The sequence below is a fragment of the Amyelois transitella genome, chromosome 20, assembly GCF_032362555.1.
Source record: "Amyelois transitella isolate CPQ chromosome 20, ilAmyTran1.1, whole genome shotgun sequence".
Lineage (NCBI taxonomy): Eukaryota > Metazoa > Arthropoda > Insecta > Lepidoptera > Pyralidae > Amyelois > Amyelois transitella.
In genome coordinates this window covers 7,776,379-7,786,038 of record NC_083523.1, presented here as the reverse complement: position 1 = coordinate 7,786,038, position 9,660 = coordinate 7,776,379, and the positions used below count along the sequence as shown (strand labels likewise).

At 36.2% G+C, this 9,660-nt stretch overlaps 1 protein-coding gene across 1 annotated transcript in view; it reads left to right on the top strand.

Moving 5' to 3' along the window:
- Nucleotides 1–6,453: 6,453 nt before the first annotated feature.
- LOC106131594 (LIM domain only protein 7) overlaps nt 6,454–9,660 on the top strand; it is a 146,557-nt gene continuing 143,350 nt past the window's right edge. The window contains exon 1 of the mRNA XM_013330736.2: nt 6,454–6,659. The gene's annotated coding sequence lies outside the window, so the exon portion shown is untranslated. The remainder of the gene's footprint in view (nt 6,660–9,660) is intronic.

Below are 9,660 nucleotides of genomic sequence, written 5' to 3'. Positions count from 1 at the left end.
TTCTAATAAACTTGGTTTTTCTTTTTTTGTAGGCGATGGGCTAGCAACTTATTAAATCTCAAATCAACCTGGCACTATTTGAATCTCAATTCCATCATTTAGTCATACAGTTGAAGGCGCCCTTTCAGTTTATTCAATACTGAAAGGGCACCAAGCCCTGTCAACCCTGCAAGGGATATAGACGTGATCATAATGTATGTATGTAAGTAAAAAAATACCTACGGATCTACTAAAGCATACATACAAATCTACTTGCAAATAGTTATACGTACCTACCTATATATTTATGTGTATGTATGTAAGTACCTACCTATATATTTATTACATATATCTACCATTAACGATATTTTGCTACAAATTTTTGACAGGCGCAAAATTATTCTGTCATGTCACGAACGTCCAAAGTTACGTCTCTATCTCTTTCGAGGTAGACAGAGCCGACATGCCTGAAAAGACTGATATGCCACGTTCAACTGTTTGGCTTAATGATAGAATTGAGATTCAAGTAGCTACTCTTTGTATCTCAATTCTATCATCGTGTTTGTAAGACTGTTGGCTCTGTCTACTCCGTAAGGGATAAAACGTGCCTTTATAATGTGTATGTATGTAGTCGTTCTTAAGTCAGGCGGGTTACATATAAGTCAGTGTACTATTTTTTGTACCTATGTAGACATAGAGTTAAGTAAATATAGACCCGCCCAGCGCATCTCCTATCTACCTACCTGTCAAATAAAGGAAGAGACATAGAACTAGGAATCACAACTGTACCTGCTATTAAAGCTTCCGGCCCAGCTTTATCATCCAGGATACAAATTAAATAGATCACAGAAGAGTGTTCTTTGTGGTTCCCAGAATTGGATCACTCTCTATCTCTTAATAGGCGTTCTAGTACAGCTTTTACCATGATTCAATATGGTCAAGGTTCTTCTGCAGGTTGCGAAGGTCAGACCGGTGTCGCTTTGTATGTCACTGATTCTTATTGGCTCGGTCTACTCGGTAAGGGAAAAAGACGTGAAAGGTAGTACAACTCATTTCGTACGACCTATTTAATAGTAAGGGACAAACCATGTTTAAAAAATCTCCCGTATTTTTCCCATGGATTTCGTAAAAGGCGACTAATAGATAGGCTTGTAATCTTGGGATTCTTCTTTTAGGCGATGGGCTACCAACCTGTCACTATTTGAATTATTTATTACTATTTCAATTCTATCAGTAAGCTAAACAGCAAAACGTGGCCTGTCAGTCTTTTCAAGACCGTTGACTCTGTCTACCCTGCAAGGGATATAGACGTGACCATATGGTATTTATATATGTTTTTTCTGTAGGACTCATTATTTTGTGCCTTAGATTTCTCAGTCTGAGTAATTATATTAAGCGATAAGCCTGAGCAATTCAAATGTATATAGTGAACATACCCGTAACCCGCAACTAAGTAATTAATTAACTTTAGAATCTATACATCTTAAACTGGAGTAACTGTATTAGTTAACTGAATTATAGGGACCTTCGTTCCATCTATGTGTCGTCTTATCAACCGATTTTTAAAGGAGGAGGTTCTCAATTCGTCTAAGTAAATTTGACGTTGCATATCTATCTAATGAACTATTTGAAAGAGGACCCTAATGAATCATTGGCAGACATTTACCGCACGGCGTAAACATTGGTTTTGAGATTTTAAATTTGGAATGTAGGTTTCTCATGTATTGCACTAAGAGAGGATTTCCCAAAATTCCAGCGGGAATAAAAATTTAAGCCATTTCTACATACATATGATACTTGCGGGGTAGACAGAGCCAACAGTCTTGAAAAGACTGAATGGCCATGTTCAGCTATTTGGCCTAATGCTAGAATTGAGATTCAAATAGTGACAGGTTGCTAGCCCATCGCCTAAAAAAGAATCCCAAGTTTGTAAGCCTACATTAGTCGCCTTTTACGACATCCATAGGAAAGAGATGGAGTAGTCCTATTCTTTTTTGTATTGGTGCCGGGAACTACACGGCACTTCTCTCTCCACTTTATCCGATTTTTACCACCATTGTTACGCTAAGCTAGGATTTCTTATGTCTGCCAACTACTTGTATCCAAGAAGAAGGTTTTTGAACCTGGCACAGGCAGTATGGCCGGGAATTTGTTCTCCTGATATTCTTCCCTGTTTTCCGAAAGACTGGACCAGCGTCGACGGCTCTTTTAGCATCTATCTTCACTCGTTCATTCTTCTTCTTCCTGACCTTAATCCCGGTTACATCCAACCTCTCTGGAGAGGAACCCTGGGTGCGCCTTTTGAGTGCAATGGGTAAATCAGGTATTTTCACGATTCCCGTCTAACCTGCGCAATCTTTGCAGGGGAACCTTTAGCGTTGCGAATAAAACTCGTTGCTAAACAAATAAAAAAGATTTTAAAAAAAATTAGAGGGAGTTATGAATGTGGACGAAGCGAAGGAAGTATGCAGAGCTCGTGGCAAGTGGAAAGATATAGTCTCTGCCTACCCCTCCTGGTAAAAGGCGTGCGTGATTTTGAAAATACATTAGAATCTAATGATTAGATGAATGTGCCTACACTCCCATATAAAAAATAGAATATATTTTCTATAAAACGATCAAACTATTGGCATTAAATAATATATAAGTTATCTATCTGCAGTCAAATGTGAAGCCCTAGTTTAACACTCAAGGTGCTAGTTTTATATTTAGTGCAAGAGTTTATACCATGCGGGTCGTATGTAGTAAACACGGTAGTAAATCATATTAATGACCGCTTTATATCAAGCCGTTAACTTTCAGGCTTTAGCAGACGATACTGGAACAGAGATACTTAGTGCCAGTAAAAATAAATGGTTAAGTCTATTGCCAAAAACAATACTACTCTTTTGTAAGAAAAAAGACTCGACGCGAGTAAATTCCTAGTGAAAATATTTTTTTTATATGAATCTTTGGCCATCTGTTGAGTAAAATTTTCCTGTCGTTCTTTGAGATATAATCTGATCTATTGTCAATTTTCATTACATTTCTTATCGCATGCTAACAATACATTCAACCATCTAAAAGGTTTAATAACATAATTTACATGGTATTAATTAAATAACAAGGCTCGAGTCTCGTGTATTTTATAGCCTAAAATAGTACTTATAGATCCCGGTATTTTTAATAATAAAGTATTACCGCAAGTTGGTAAGTGGAAAGATGTAGTCTCTGCTTACTCCTCCGGGAAAAAAGCGTGATTTTATTTTGTACGTTTGTATAAAGTATTAATAAAAAAACTATTGTATGTGTGTGTGTATGTGTGTTCATTCTAAAAAAAGACTCATTTAAGGCAGTATGGTGAAAAAGGACTGGCAACATATTATAGACGGTTTCGTCTGAGAAAGCCCTAAAGTATTTATTGCTCAGCGCCACTATACATCTTGCTTAGTAACCGAGGTATGTCTAATGGTTATATTCGCCAATTCTGCGATGTGATGGTATGCAGATTGCAACTATAGACTTGTTACGTTTATGACTCTGCTAGCTGTTGCCCGCGGTTTGATACAGAAATTATAAATTTTGGATAATCTTTACTTTCTATACTAATATTATAAAGCTGAAGAGTTTGTTTGAACGCGCTAATCTCAGGAACTACTGGTTCGAATTGAAAAATTATTTTTGCGTTGAATAGACCATATATCGAGGAAGGCTTAAGACTATATAACATCACGCTGCAAATATTAGGAGCGAAGAAATAATGTGAAAAAACGTGGAAAATGATTCATCCTTGAGGGCTTCAATGATGCTCAAAATAACTATTCCACGCGGACGAAGTCGCGGGCACAGCTAGTTAAAGTTAATCTAAAATTATCTTGGAATTGTTGGAAATGGGTAGAATCCAAACTAATATTATAAATGCGATAGTAAGTTTGTTTGTTGGTTTGTTTTCTCTTCTGAATCAATCTTCCTAAAATTTCGCGTATTATGTACTTAATAAAGATTTTGGATAAGGACATAAGGGTTCCTTTCGTTCCTGTTAAAACTAAAGTTCCCATGGGATTTGCGAAACACCTGTACTACTCTTTTGTAGGTAGCGCTAAATTCGTCGCTTTTTTAAGTTGGCGCTAAATTCCTTAATTTTGGTTGGTGGCGCATTTTGTATGTGTTTAATCAATCTTTAGAACGTTAAATTCAACTTAATCTATATTTAAATATAATTTATCAACATCATAAGTAATAGGATCACGGTTCAGATTGTTCGCAAGGTGATCTAGCTATTAGCATGTTCCACTATTGCTTATTTAGCTTACATCGTGCGAGTGAAATGGCGATTTGTGTAAGAAAATCTAGTGATTTTAAAAAATTAAAAAAAAATTAAAAAGTTAAGAAATTGCTTTTCAGTCAAAATCGAAAGCCCATGTGTTGTTTCTTCAAATAGTGTTTTTAATCAGCTCAAATCAAAATCTTTCAAATCCCATGGATGTTGTAATAGGCGATAAAGGGATAGGCTTGTAAACTTGGAATATCATCATCATGTCACTATTTGAATCCCACTTTTGTCATTAGGCCAAACAGCTGAACGTGGCCTATCAGTCTTTTCAAGACTGTTGGCTCTGTCTACTCCGCAAGGGATATAGACGTCATTATATGTATGCATGTATTTCACTCGCCATTTTACTCGACCAATCTAAGATGCTTATGTAATTTCTGATTTGTTTTATAAGTTGCACTTGCTATCGGTATCGTTATATAACCCAGAATGACCCGCCCTGCAACTAAGTAATTTATGTAGACATGGCACGCAAATGTTAATATTATTCTGTTTCGTCGATATGTCTGTGGAATGTTTAAGTTTTTTTTTAATTATATAAACAAATCACGCCTCTTTCTCGGAGGGGTTGGCCAGAGCCAATACAGTCTGAAAGCTGAGTTCGAAGAAATGAAAGCTATTATACGTTCAGCTCGATGACTTAGTTCATACATACATATAATCACGTCTATATCCCCTGCGGGGTAAACAGAGCCAACAGTCTTGAAAAGACTGATAGGGCTACGTTCAGCTGTGTTTATGATAACATGACTTAGTGATGGCATTAAAATTCAGATAGTGAAAGGCTAGCTCATAGCCTAATGGAAGAATCCTAGGTCCAAGAAGAATGTTAAAGGCCTATTGCCTAAAAGGAGAACATCAAGTTTAAGAGCCGTTCCCTTAATTGACCTTTACAATTTGCACGGGAAGAGTACCTGGTCCACACAAGAATGGAAAGCTATATTGTATAAAAGCCCGCGTCTTCGTTCGCCGTAAAAGTTCACAGATAAAGCTGACCCCCCGTATTACCCCTTAGAGAGATGAGGAAGATATTTAAGTAGGTATACTTATTTTTAATTATTATATACGGAGCAATAGTTTTCGCGTTTTGCGAGTACAAACATACAGACAGAGTGACTAAAATTCTAATCATAAAAATCATATTCTTGGCTCCTGTTGGTCTTATATAGATCCCCCATATCTTATTTTTGGCAATTTCTTTCAAGTATAGTCTTAGGTCAGTTACTATTTATTTCATTATATGTACGGATATCGGTTAAGTTTAATATAAACATAAAACACAACTATTGGGGGCATCGCACACATCTAAGATAATAATATATGTATGTAACTTGTACAAAACTGGCCCATGCAATCAAATCATATTTCCTTTTTATTAGATTATAAATCGTGTTTGTATACCTACGCTCAGATGAGATACAATTTTCCATGATAAAACTGATGTATTCTAAGCCGGGGGCAAAACATAAGTTAGCAACTTACAACTTAGTCATTGTTTAGAGTTACCCGTTGGCTGAATTGTTTAAATAAATTTAGGAGAAAATGCACAGGTTGAATTAAATTGTTTATACATATAATGAATGTTTGTATTTGGAATAAATTTACTTTATGTGGAAATTTAAACTACATACAAATTTTCTATTTCGAAATTTCAAATTCAATCGAACTACATGTATAAAAATTTTCTATTTTAAAGAAATCTAATGCTTGAAATTAAGAATCGATTTTGATAAACTATAAAAATTGAGAGTCGGTAGACGTTATTATATTGTTATAGCAGTTTCTATAGTCTATGGTTTTGGCATTTCATACACCTACTTAATAAAATAATTCAAATAATTTAGCTGCTATTAAAAAACAGCGTTATGCGATAATCAGACCAATAATGGTTCAAAATTTATCGCGTTACAAAGATACGAAAAATTGTATTCCCAGAAGTGGGTTGGTACTCGTAGTTTAATTAGGCTACAAACCTAATTAGGTACACTTAGATTGCAGGTAAAATAATATTCCCAGGTTAATTGGGCACTTAACGAATATACATTTTAATTCCTGTGATTACTTCATGATTCCCAAACTTTAAGCCTCAAATGCAGCAATAATATTCCCAGGTAGGCAGCGAGTGGCCCGCGACATTGCTTCTCCGACCAGTGTGTCGCGCCGCGCCGCGCAGAAAGCACGTCGTGGCAGCCATCTTTTTTTTCTCCGCACGCACACGAATCTGTGCACCGCATTTAGAACCAACCGGCCCGTGAAAACACAAATAACATCGGTGAATATAAACTAACCACAGTGCCCAAACAGTGAGCCCAAATACCTGTGTCTCTGTGCATCATCAAGAATCTTTCTAAACATCCACGGACCTCGCGTGAGTATTCTAAAGTTATTTTAACTGTACTTTCCATGCTTTGCGATGCCATGCCGGTTCTTAGATGTATAGAGGCGTTCGCGGAAAAAAAATCTTGTCCGCGATCCGAATGATTGGCTACAACACCAGACTCCGGCTGTTGTGGAAAACGTCTATCTAGGTCGCATTTCAGATTGCTATCTAGCTGATTCTAAACGATGTTTGTTCCGTCGTGATTTGGTTTCGTGAGTTGCTTCTACAATTGGTCGGTTTACGTTGTTACTTGTAGATAGACGAGTTATTTCGCAAAATAGTAGAAGTTTACACACCTAACATCAGTTATAAAAACTGCAACATCAAATTTCTTGAAACAATGACTACCGATTTTTGTAGTCATTGTTCAAACTTCTTTCAACTAAGAAGTAATCTGATAAATGTTAAGGATAGGGTCACTGTTATGGTTAATCTTGAAGCACCCATTTCTAACTCCTAAGAAAACATGTAAATCCTATGTAAATATATTGCTGAAAATGACAAGTAAGCGATAACACCAAAAGGTCATTACAAAACTAATATGCGTTTTAGGGTTAAACTACCTGTCAAAGTGAGTATGAATACTTACTTTGACAGGTAGTTGGACTTAGATATTGACAGCAATGGAACTATTATGAACTTTACTCCTCACTCCTGGATCTTCCTGAATAATTATTAACCAAACTCTAAGAATCTCGCCCACGGGAAATAATAAAGAAAATAAACTCACAATGTTATCGCATCATACATCAAGAATAACATAATCACCTATTAATTACTATGCTTTAATGCTAGTAGAATTTACGATCTACCCACGTCCTTCACTAAAAGAGTATGATAACATTTCAAGTCATAATAAACTGGACTTATTACCCCTGTAATCCATAAACTATCTGTGAATACAAAGTTCAAATATTTGCTTGAATTGAGAGTCGAATCCAGGACTTTGACAGACTGTGACATGTTAACAACTTACGTTTGTCAAAGTCACATACTTTAACTTTGAGGTATTACTGAAGGTACCCAAGTTTGATTTCGTGATCCTGCTATCCGGCAACGGGATATTTATCATGATTAAATATTAATATCGTGTAGATTTCTAGGCAAAGGTTGCGAAGATCAGACTGCAGTCGCTTTGCGTAAAAACCTGGTCACAGGATCATGGTCATAGGCATACCACAGCCTCCTCTCTAGAGAGGAGAGGACGCAAAATGGAATAACGCCAGAAGGCAAATTACAAACCCAAAAGTTTCTTAGCAAAAAAACAGTAAATGATTTTTCGCATCACCAGCAAATTGCTTGTCATAAAAATCACGCACACGACGAAAAAAAATGCATTATACCAACAATACTTTCACACACCGCACTTTCGCCATAAGACTATCATAGAGTAATTCCGTGCACGACATAATCGTTAAGACGTAACGTTCCGCCCAGCGCTGGGCTAGTTACTTAACGTTACTTTTCTAAGGAATAACGGTGGTATACAGTACATGAACTCACGCACTTGCCGAAATATAATGGTTAGTGTTCACATTTGTCCAGCTACTGGCCTAAATGGTGGACCAGTGACGTGAATTGGCTTCTGCTGCGAAATTTCGTCCGGTGTTAAACGCAAATATCTTTAATGTGGAATAGGCATAATCATTACACATATATACTTAAATCTTGTCACAAATAATAAATAACTGTACCTACTTAAGTTGTTTATAAAACATCTAACTGATAAAACATGTATAATAAACGTCAATTTGACACTTTGATAAGCATAAGTAAGTCCTGTCTGTCTGTTGTCTGTTGAGGACTGTCATTCATCATCAGTCTAGATTCTAGACTGATTGCACCTGTTAATATATCGATTAACAAATTCACGTGCTATTATTCTTTATTTTCTATTATACTTGCGTTCATGATAATTTTATTTCTTTTCAATAAATTGTTTGACAAACCACTGGCCTATCGAATGTCTCTATGTGTGAAAAGACCTTAACGTGAAGGCATAGCCGATTTAACTTGGCCTCGATTATTTTAACAGAAAGAACGCTATTGTTTACTATTTTAAGAGGGGTTTAATGTATTTTTAGCATATTTGTACGTCGACAATAGCGCAACCTTTTGCTACTTAAACCTCAATTTCATCTTTAAGCCATCTAAATAAATATATAAATATAAATATATACGGGACAAATTACACTGATTGAGTTAGCCCCGAAGTAAGTTCAACACTTGTGTTACGTGATACTAACTCAACGATACTATATTTTATAATAAATACTTATATAAATTAACATCCAAGACCCAGGCCAATCAGAAAAATTTCTTATCTCATCATGCCCTGACCGGGATTCGAACCCGGGACCTCCCGGTGTCACAGACAAGCGTGCTACCGCTGCGCCATAGAGGCCGTCGATCTAGCTGAACGCGTCAAGGTCTATGAGATACCCGGGTACCCGGATAACTTCTACGACATATATGGGAAAGAGATGAACTTGTCCTATCTTTTTTTTTATTGGTGCCGGAAACCACACGGCACGTCTCTAATATTCATTTAGATATTTTCGTCGACTAAAATATATAAAACACCTGATAATTATTGCTTAATTAGTTATTGTTCTGATTTTCAAATAATTTTTCTTTTAAAAGTATGTTTCTAGTTCAGGGCTTTATATTTCTAAGGTTTTGTCTGTGGTTAGGTACTTTCGTAATCAAGGCTCCAGGCATCGACCGCTGTAGACAAAATAACACAAAAACAATGATTGACATGACACAGGAAACATGGAGTGGAACCGCTATTTATTGTTTTTTTTTTTTCTATTATATTAACAAGGCAACCAACTACTTTCTTAAATTTTTTTTATGAGGATCTATGTTAAGAAGTCGCAGGTAATTTTGCGAAAAATCAAGTTAATTGCCTTTCCCGCGGGAATTGCGGGAAACTATAGTAGTGACCTAGGGAACCAACTTTGCTGTCTGTGAATCTTCTATAAGA